Raw genomic sequence first — 11,117 nt, 5'->3', positions numbered from 1 at the left:
TGCAGTCTTCAGCTCATTTACATGACTGCAGAAGAATTAGAAATCATGCAGCAATTAGTCTCTTCTAGATTATGCACTGTGTCAACTGATACCACTCTGGAGAGCACTAGTGCTGAAATGGTTTCAAAAGATAAATCTACTAGCCTGTGCAAACAGTTTTAATTACCTGGAAAACTGGATTGCCTGTTTAGAAATCTCTGCTGTAAACCAGGCTGCCCACACAGCACTGGAATCAAATGTCACCAGATTCAGATGTTTATATAACTGACTGTTATAATGTTTGATGGCTTGGTGAAATGGAACCGTGTATCTGCTTTTGCCGCTTTGGAGTTGAAGGGACATCTCTTTAGAGGGAGGTAATGCAACTGAGGCAAACTGAATTTTTCTTTCTCCTTTCTGTGCTAGCAGCTATCTACCCCTTTAGTCTCTGATCTCATCATCCACTCTGGCCATCCATTGTAAAATGATGATCATTTACAGCACTAAGCAAACCCACCAGCAGCTATTTACAGGATGAAAACTGAGGGCTGCATTTTGAGCCCTGTACTCTCACCAGTAAGGAGTTCTCCACTTAAGAGGCCCAGTGAAGTCCATTAAACTGCTTATGAGTAGCTGTTCATCCTTGTGAGTAAGCAGTTCACAATCTGGGCTTCAATTCCTTGCCAGTGTGAGCATATGTTGCAGTGGAAAGGCAAGCCTGCACTCCCAGCTGGTGCAAATCTGCAGCATTCCCAAACTCACAGAAGTTCTACAGATTTGTTCTGAGTGCTGATTCAGGCCCCTCACATTAAGTATGTGCTCGCCACACCTTTGCCATCGCTCATGGGGTTTGAAAAGCATCTATTGACATTTGAAAATGTGCTGCTTTGGCATATTTATATTTCTCTTAAAGATAAAAAGCCTCAGAGTAATTGAAGAGGAAGAGAGCAATGAAGGCACCATAGAGACTTCAAGAGCTACAGAGTTTAATTCAGAGCCAGGTCCTTTCTGTTTATTTGACTACTTCTCTCAACTCCAGAGCAAGGGAATACCTAACTGTGATGCCTGCAACTTCTAGGACTGCTCTTGGGTTCATCTTCTCTATTTCCTCAGAACATAATAATGTGGACCCCACTGGAGTGAGTCCAGAGGGGGCCACAAAGGTATCAGAGGGCTGGAGCACCTCTCCTATGAGACAGGCTGAGAGAGCTGTTCCTGGTCATCCTGGAGAAGAGAAGGCTTTGGGGCAGGTAACCTTGGAGTAGTTTCCAGTGCCTAAAGGGGGCCTCCAGGAAATCTGGAGAGGGACTTTTTACAAGGGCATGCAGTGACAGGACAAGGGGGAATGGCTTTAATTTGAAAGAGGGTAGATTTAGATCAGACATTAGGAAGAAATTCTTCCCTATGAGGGTGCTGAGGCACTGGCACAGATTGCCCAGAGAAGCTGTGGCTGCCCCATCCCTGGCAGTATTCAAGGCCAGGTTGAAAGGGGCTTGGAGCATCCTGGTCTAGTGGAAGGTGTCCCTGCCCATGACAGGGGGTTGGAACTGGATAAGCTTTAAGGTCCCTTCCAACCCAAACCATTCTGGGGTTCTATGGTAATACAGCTTTATAATTTGAGCTGGATTAACTCATGAAGGGCTATGTTAATGGCACAGTCACAGCTTTGGTTATGTAAACTGTCTCTGCAGCCTGAGTTTAGATGCTGGATCTAACCCTTGAAGATTTTTAGTTTCCCTCCTGAAATACTGCAAGTGTCTTTTCATGTCACACAGAATAAATACTCCTCCACAAGGTATCTACACAGCTCAGTTCTGACACGCACCAGGTTTGTCAGAATTAGTCTAAGTTCAGGACCACTGCACTATCCATCTTTAGTTATCAAGATTTCTTGTTACAGCTTTGTAGTTTTGAAACTCCTGGCTGAATGTCCTCCACACTTCCAGTCACAAATTCAAGAGCTTAACTTTGTTCCCAAAGGCAGCTCCTTTGAGTTGGACTACACCCTTGGTCACACCATGGAGTACCAGCCCCAGAAGCCCCAGAGATCCTCCAAAGCTGATAGGTGCATCTGCGGGCTGCTGCACTATGATGGGGCTTATTTGAACCACGGAATGTCTCACCACAGGATGATTCAAATATTTTAGAGGTTTGTGTGCACCCAAAAACCATACAGGAAGGTACTCAGCCAGGGCAGAGTACAGCTGTTCTGATGTGTATCTGGAAAGATATCCCATTCTTCCCCTGAGCATCCTATAAGCTTTGTGGGGGACACCGCTTTATTTATTCTTGTATTTCTGCTTCCTTGCTTCAAAGACTAAACTTTGTTTCTGTGTAACTGATGAGCAGTTGAGGGGTGAAAGGTAGCTTTGTCTGTTTGCCCTTCTATCTAATACAGAGCTCATACGGAGAAGGACCCAACACACACACATTGGGCGATTCTGCTCTGTTCATCCTTTATTCAGGATTACAACTTCTACTGAGGAAATAGCCCATATAACTCTGGCACAAACCATGTGGAAAGCATTTTCATCCCTGAAGCCTTTGCCCTGGTCTCTACACTGGACAGACTCCCACCGAGTACAGCCCCTCTTACGTTCTAGTTTTGGGTAGCTCCTGTGTGCCAGAACATTGCTCATCCACTAAGAGTCATCATGCACAGCTTTGCTGCTGCTTTTTTATCTTATTGCAAATCCAGTACAGTTAAACCATTTTGAGGCTAACTTGTACATGCTTTGGACAGACGTATAGTCAGGCATACAGCAGCATTGCATGGGTAAGCGATGGGAGGAGAAGGCCCTTCAGATACTCAGGGAAAGCTGGAGAGACAGAAAGCAACAGCCCTCCTTGAGAGGTAGGCCAGAATGCACGAGAGGGGCTCCAGAGGTGATGCATGGAGACGTGCATACAGGCACCTACCCTACTGCAAGCTAGTTCAACTGAGCTTTAATAGGAAGGACTGGCAAGGAGAGCCTCCTAACAGCCTTAATTTATTCTTTGATGATGCCACAGTTGGTGGTACTGACTAGAATTCAAGTATAAAATGGAATTTATGGAGAAATTTATGAGGTTAATGGAGAAATCTGTTAAGAGCATTGAAAGCCCTTATATAGCTAACGAGGTGTTTTAAGTCCCCTAGAAAACTCTACACTTGCCTGATGAGGTTCAAGTTTCATAGTATAACCATACAGCAAGGGGAAAGAATGACAGTGTATGTGGCAGAGCATTAACACTGACCACGGGCTGCTCATTTGGAAACATCTTGGAAGATATGTTACGAGGCATGTTCATCTGTCGTTATTAATGACCAAAGTCAAAGGATTAACTGGTCAAGCCTGATCTAAGACTTGTGGACTTGGCTATGTGCATGGAACCTGCAAAATAATACACTGAATTTGCAACTAAACAGTATCTTAAAACCATCAAGGATAAACAGTGAGACATGGGGGGGGGGGGTTCACGATCACCTCACTTATTGGGATTGCCTAAAGGATACATGGGCAAATTGAACACTGTAGAATGCAGCAGTTGCCACAAGATGGGACATTCAGCTCACAAATATCAAAGTTGCTGGCAGAATACTGAACTTTACATCTAATGAGTAAAGCTGTCTTGATAAACAGTCACTTAATGGAGTTAATCCTTTGCTCCCTTTGTGATTCACCTGCCAACAGGTTCCTGACAAAACCCCTCTCCTGTTCAAGCTCTGACATTGGTGACAGAGCTACTGTTCAATTCCAGCTCATTTGTAAGGGACTGGTGAAAACTGAGAATCAGAAACATCACCCTGCAGAAGGTTTCCAAAATGTCTGTTGTTTGCTTTCCTTTAATTATGTTAATGGAGACCTGTCTCTGGTTGTAACGTCAACTGGCCAAGTGGGTGCTTCCACTGGGGAAACACTGCAGTTTCTTCCTTCAAATGAATCTTTTCTTCCTCCACAAATTAATATGTGCTTTCAAATGCCGCAGTGGCTAAGCTTCCCCAGCTATGGTTCAGGCCACACAGTGAGCAAAGCAAGCAAGCAGGCAGAACAAAATGATTCTCTGCTGCAGACAGCACACATCTAGACTCAGTCACAGCAGGACAGCAAATGTGAGTAATTCCCCGAGTACGGAAAGTAAACTTGGTTTTAGAAGTCAACATAGTAACATTCTAATAATTGCTTTTCTCTCTGCTCTTTGGCCAGTTTTTCTAGTGGCAGTTGGAGTTCAGGTCCTAAAGGCAAGGCAAACTTCTTCTGGATGCTGGATGGAAATGCAGCTTCTGTGATGTGTCTCACAGTGAAGGGAAGGAAATGAGTTGAATAACTTGCCTAATGCACCATATGGAGATAGAGGTGAGGAAAGTGCAGCTGCTAGAAGTTAATGTAAAAAACACTAACCTCAAATCCAGCATAGGCCAGGCTCCAAAACATAAGTGGAAGTGGCCTAGAAAACCCACACAAAGACAGTAATTTACAAGCAAAGGTTCTATGCTTCTGGAAAATAAGGGCAAGAATAAAAACTGGCTGTGTTAGTAATCTAGGATCTGGAGCAGAGTAACTAAATCTATTGGGCTTAGACTGCCTGAAGGCATAACATTAAACTGGGGAAAGACATTCAGTTTAATCTCCAGCATGACAGATGTCCTTAAGGGGATTCTATGTAAATATGCAGGGTATTGTTTTTGCCTTCTTAAAAAGCAGGGGGAGTTGAACCACCTCTCTCCTATCAGATGGTATGGATATTTTGCTCTGCCTTGAAGGAGATGTGGTTAAGTTTAAAAGCCTCCTCATGATTCCAGTTCACCCCTTGCCCTGGGCCAATGTAAATCAGCTGCATTACAGGGATGTTGTAAGCAACCCTCAGCATGATGCGCTTGCTGTACACTGTCTGTGGATACGCCTGCACCCTGGGAACAAATGATGTGGTATTAACAGCAGCATCTCTTGAGTTTTCAGCTGAATGTAGGGAAAAACAATTTAATGATGGATGAGTAGAGGCAAAGAGGGGAGAGAGACAAGACAAAACACTTATTTGAAATCACAGAACACAGGGGCCCATATTGCATACCCAGCACCAGCTTAAAAAACTGAGATTTTTTAGGCTGATCTTGGGAAGAAAAATTCTCTTTTGGCAGAATTTAAACTGCAGCTTAACTAGACAACAGCATCTAAGGTCTCACAATATTCATATCCCTGTCTGATACTGCAGGATGCAGAATGAGTTAAACTCGAGGATAAATTACAGGACCAAATGGGTCTGGTAAGGATTCTTTTTAAAACCACTGCTTTCAAGATAAATAATGCAGAAAAACACTTAGGGAGAAGTCTGAGAATGTTCCAAAACAGCCACTGAAGTAGATGATCATAGAAATTCACCTGAAAGACAGGGAAGAAGTTCGTGTGTGCCAGCCTGAAACTTCCCCAACATGTGGTACATGCAACCTCCAGAGTGGCTGAAATGCTGAAAGCTTCTCTAATCCAAAGCTAAGCTGATTTTACACTACAACCACAATTATTTTCTTTTTAAAATCGAGCATGCCACTTCCAGATCCATAGCAGGTGCAAATCAGCACAGGCTTCAGGGGAGCACTCTGATCTCCAGCAGCTGAGGATCTGCTGTAAAATGAGATCGTCTGATGAAAAATTAAGAGGAAGGCATTTCTATTTGTCATCCCCTAGGTCGTATGATAGCTCAGTAATTTCTATCTTGCCCCTCTAGAAATCCAAGTGGTTGATTCATTGCTCTGGCTGTTCCCCACTTTCAGCAAGCTTTAAGTACGAATGCCTCCTAGCCAGGGATACTCACCCACAGAACACTAATTCCCAAAGGATTTTGGCTGGTTTTTCTTCCACATAGAAGCCACCAGGCCGTATCGTAGTCTTATACTCAAAAAGCACCACAGCCTGGACCATCAAATCCTAGATTAATACCGTAAAAGATACTCTCCATCTCCCTAGCAAGGATTACATCCTAGAAACCCAGCCAGAGGAGCAGATCTGACAGAAGCCCTTCCACCACAATAGGATGTTTCCCACAGCAGAAACTGTATTTCAGATGTAAAAGTGCCACTGCTATGCAGATCACCCGGTGCTGCAACATCTACCCACACTCCAATAAAAGCTTGAAGTTAGCGCAGGAAGGAAATGGAGCACCAAGGCAACAACATCAACAGCGGTGTTAAAGACACCATGGAGGTTTAAACTGCTCTAACTGGGTGAATGCCCAGTGTGAGGGAGCTTTATGGATTAGTTAATGCTGGCATCTTTCTTCTGTAGAAAGAGGACTGGCAGGAACCATCTGTGTCACGGTGTATGGAAGGTTGCCATGTGACACAGAGCCCAGAGGGTTTACAGAGCATCTATTCTGAGCTCCTTTGTAAACCCTATGCTAGACAATCCCAAGAGCATAGGACAAACTAAATAGCATTAGTTTTTCCACCTCTAGTGCATCCAAGTGTGCCAAAGGAAGAAAGCAGAAGGAAACAAGGGAATCACGAAAACCCAGTTAGGGGAAAACGTCCAGATGGACCTTGACAACGGCACAAGAAGTTATAGAGAATATAAAAACACGGTTACCACATTTTTTAATGCCTTAATTTTGAGCTCATAAATAAGACATATTGAAGACCATTTTAGCTCAGTACATGCATTACATCTACTCATTTCCACCTTTGGTGAATTTCTGCTCCTTAAGAAGAGAAGAAACCCCCTAGGAGCCAAATCATATCTGTAGGAGAGACAAAAGAAAGTATTTCCTGGTTACTTCACTGCTGACAGTGCAAAATCCTGATCCCAGCAGCAGCAATTACCCCTGTTAATCTCCACTCACCAAAACTGCCTTCCACAGGCCATCAGTTTTAACTCCCACCTTGTTTACAAAACACTATTTGACAGTCAGAAGATAACTGGTTTCCACTACCATCAGAAAAAGAATCCTTGCCAAACCATCTAAAGCCCCTCGTATCTCCACAGGATTTGCTGGGGCCAAATTTGACCTCCCACTTCTCAACAGAGACTTCAGCTGTTCACAGTTGCAAGTGGCAGCTCAGTCGCACTCAAACCCTGATTTTATAACCACCTTGTTAAACCTCATGCAACTACTCCAGATTCTTAAAAGTGAACGCAATGTTTGTGAAATGGGTCCAGTTGGCAAAGACACCTTCTCTTCATTTGCATAATTATAGGCTGTGCTTTAACACTACTTATGGTTGAGGGTGCCTGACACTTTCCATTAAGAAACTCGGCTTTCATTTACTGAGGACATTGCCAAACTCTCTCTGCTTGGTTTTATATTTTCCTAGCCAATGTCTGCCTGTCTTGGGCTGAATTATTTGGGAAAGTTTCAGTTGAAACAGTTCGGCTGTTTCCCAGAATGAAGGGAGGGGGGGAAACAATTTGTCTGCAAAGGAAGAAAAGAAGAAAAGAAGTAATAACCATTTAATGGAGAAGTTCTCACAACCACATGCTCTGGAGCACGAACTTAAAGCACTGGGGAAGGACTGCCCATATCAAGCCTGTTGCTGCCCCCCCGCTCCCATCCATTTGGCCAGTTTCTGCTTTTGGCCAGCTTTTAACCCTGCAGAGGACTCTCACCTCAGGTATGTTCACTGGGCATTTACTACAGCTAAGTTCTCTCAAGGTAAGTCTGATCCGAATAGGATCCAGACTCTCACAGGCAGAGAAGAACTTTCCCGGAGCATCCCTGCCAGGCATCTGCCTACTCCAGGCACAACAGTCAACTTCCAGAAGTCCAATTTATCTGCTGTCTTAATCTCCCAAATTGCACTAAAACCTAGGAGGTTGGAAGGCAGGCAAAGACATGAGGGTTCCTTCCTTTTCCTTCTATATAGTTCTTCCTGTCTTTTCCTTGCCACTTTGGAGGCAGAGCATGCCTGCTGATGTGTGTACTTTGTTTTGGGGTGGCAAGATGCTAACCTATTCCCACAGAGAGCAGAAACTGCTCTGTTCTTCTCCATAAGAATGCCCTAATCCAGGCTGGGCAGTTCTGCTGTCTGGTTCATAAACCTCAAGGCCATCCATTAATTCAGCGAAAGGAGCCATGCTAGGGAGCTCTCTTCCAAAGGGCATTAACCAAGAAATGGATAACTCAGAAATAAAACACCCCTTCTCCAACAGCAATCAAAGACCCCCCAGAAAAGAACCCCAAATTCCACATATTCCAATTCATCACTAAAAATCATTTTCCCTCTGGAAGCATCATGTTTGCTCTCCATATGAATAAACACAGCATATAGCACATTGAGAAGAAGAAATGCTGCCTAGGAGCTTAACCACAAAGTCAAGAGATCCAAATTCTATTCCTGGCAAATACCCAACACCAGCATTTGCAAACTCAACTGCCTGAAGCAAGGCACCAGCATCCATATTCAGACACTTAAACATGAAGCCTTATATCCAAGCAGCCTTGCAAGGCCAGTATCAGTTACCCATGCTTCAAAAATCTCTGCCTTAACTGTTTGATGTCTTGGTGTCTCCAAGTCACCAAACTCTAGTTAATAGTGTTCAACCTGTAGAAATGTTCTGGGTGGAAAGAAAATGGACAAAAGCCAGTGATCCCTCCTGTCTTCTTCCTACTGGCCAGAAGTTTCCTCCCCAGTTAACATGGCCATGGAAACAGCTGATTCCCTATTCAGCATCTCTGGTGGGGCAGAAACCTGCCAGTGTGCAGCACATGCCTGGGCTAAGAGTTCTCTATTACATACCCCCTTCATGGTGAGCACAGCCACCAACGACTGGAAGAGGATACAGATGTTCCATGTATTGTAACAGACTCAGGGAGCAATAGCTCCACTCAATTGAAAAGTGTTTCCCACTGTGTGAGTCCCACCAACTGCAGTTGGATTACAAGTGGGAGAAATTGCTGTCCACCATGAGCTGGAATCACTGGCTGGTCTCTCAATCATTGCCATTAAATGCCTTGTAGTTCCAGATCTGCAAAAGAAAGACTTTATAAAAAATAACCTACAATTATGCTCTTGTCCTAAATACTCAGAAAGGCTTTTGGTTTTCTATCTTACGGCATAAGTGATTTTGCCTGAGTTTAACAATGGATGTCAACTGTGAACATCTGTCTTGGGAGAAAAAACAAGAAACAAAGTTCCCAGGTGGAGCTTTCTCCAAGTGCTACATGCACAGAACATTTCAATAGTATCAAATTTCTTTCTTTCTAATTACTATTCAATAAACCCATCTTACCTGTTGCTAACAGAACACTGAATTCTGCCCTCAAATACCTCTGAAACAAGCGGATGCTGAAGACAAACAGCGCTATGCAATGAGCAGCCTGACCCTCCTGCGTTAGAGCCTAACAGACAACGCATCATTGCAATGCTTCTCAAAGAGCAACCGAACTGTTCACAGCCTGCTGCACACAGTGAACATGGGAGGTGAGGAAGGTGGGGATCTGCTTGGTTCGACAAGATTTGGAAAAGCCATTACTTACCGAAATAGGCTGTGTCCTGACAACACCATCATCATCATAGTGCATTACTTGTCAGTCCAACCCACTCCTGCTACCAAAGGCCAAGGCAATGAATCCCTGGTCATTAAATCCATCCTATCACCCCAGTCACAGCAGTAACCCAGCCCACCACACCAGAGGTTGAGTGCAAGGTGCACACCCACCATGTACGCACTCATACCACAGGCAGTGGTGTCTGAAGGATCAGAGCTACCTTGAGGGTCATTCTTTTTCTGGATGGCTTTGAGGCAGATGGGAAAAGACAAGCCCTGCCTGTATGTAAATACAGCTTTAAATTTTGACTTCTTTCATAAACGCTTGATCAGATTTGTTAACTGGTCATTAGATGCAGCTACATTCCTTAGCATCTTATTGGAAAGCATTCCTTTTTTTCCTGAAGAAATAAATAAAGTGGATGCATAGTAAATGCCTAACAGATGAAGCCATAACAAGCTGTTGCAAAGCATATAACACAGAGATATTGTTAAAACAATGTGTGTGCCTGTTAAATGCAGAAACATTTAATGTTATTATTAGGTATGCTATAAAATCGACCATAATTTATTAAATAATATTAAAGTATTTATATATGGACCCTTCTACGCTACATAACTGGTTACTACTGTAACAAACGTGCAATGCCAAATCTATCATTTAGGCTTTTTAACTTTCCTGAAGCGTTTTTTCCCTCCTATGAAAAAGCAGATGTTCTAAAGCAACGGTGACTGTAAACCCCCAATATATCCTCAAAGGCCAAAATCTAATATTTAAAACAAGCTGTTTTAGTACAAAGTGTCTCCATGGTGACCCCTGGTAGCTGAGTGGGAACTAGATTTGGCAGGAAGTCCAAAAGCATGCAGCTCCTGTTGGTGGCACACACTGACCAAGGATTCACTATAGCTGGGCTCCAAACCAGCCAAAGGAGTCAAGTATTGCCCCACTCACTCACCAAAATGAACTAAAACGGGCTTTCAGCAAACTGCTTCCACCAGCAAAGAGATAACATGTCTGGTTTGTTGTGAATTAGTAATTTATGTAACAAGGTCAGGCTTTATAACGGGGTTCAACCCTAGCAGTAATTCTGATTGCAACCAGTAGTTACCAAAAGCCAGCTTTTCTAACGAACTACCCACCGAATTAAGAATATGAAGTTCTGCATTTCTAAATTGCTTAAATATCTGTATGCCCATGTGCTGCTAAAATGAAATCAAAGGTTTGCTTTGCATTTTAAATTACGAAGTTCAGATAACTCCAGCCTCAAAAAAGTGCATTATAGTTGAACAACTAAACACAGTACCAACAAAATATTCCATCATCGCAGTCTATGTTAGAATCAGAAGAAAAGAATTCATCTGATTTGTACAAAATAACCCCAAACCCTGGAATTCCCCCAAATCCTCCTATATTTTTGTTTTAACTGTAGGGGAACAAAAGCACTAAAAGAATAATTCAGTTCTCCTTCTGAATCCAGAATGTGTCTTCTGAATAGAGCTGGATTTATGCCAGTGTAGCTGACAGTGGTCTTTGCTTCCTAATGGAGAATACCAGAGAATTATTGTTACTGAAAATTCAAAACGTTACTTAATTTGGTTAAGATTTAAGAATAAGTAATGGTTTCTTTAGTAACAGTTTTCATAATGGAGCCTTTCTCATATGCCATATTTTTCATACAA

The 11,117-nt window shown here is 43.1% G+C and overlaps 1 long non-coding RNA gene across 1 annotated transcript in view; it reads left to right on the top strand.

Annotated features, from left to right (window-relative positions):
• The first annotated feature begins 1,255 nt into the window (after window positions 1-1,255).
• LOC133213756 (uncharacterized) overlaps window positions 1,256-11,117 on the top strand; it is a 532,499-nt gene continuing 522,637 nt past the window's right edge. The window contains exon 1 of the long non-coding RNA XR_009725873.1: window positions 1,256-1,460. This is a non-coding gene — a long non-coding RNA (uncharacterized LOC133213756). The remainder of the gene's footprint in view (window positions 1,461-11,117) is intronic.

Source organism: Neopsephotus bourkii, unplaced genomic scaffold (genome assembly GCF_033783945.1).
Source record: "Neopsephotus bourkii isolate Nb327-2 ecotype Australia unplaced genomic scaffold, CSIRO-AGI_Nbou_v1 NB_845, whole genome shotgun sequence".
Lineage (NCBI taxonomy): Eukaryota > Metazoa > Chordata > Aves > Psittaciformes > Psittacidae > Neopsephotus > Neopsephotus bourkii.
The sequence above is the reverse complement of the archived record's forward strand: the minus strand, read 5'-3'. Positions and strand labels throughout refer to the sequence as shown.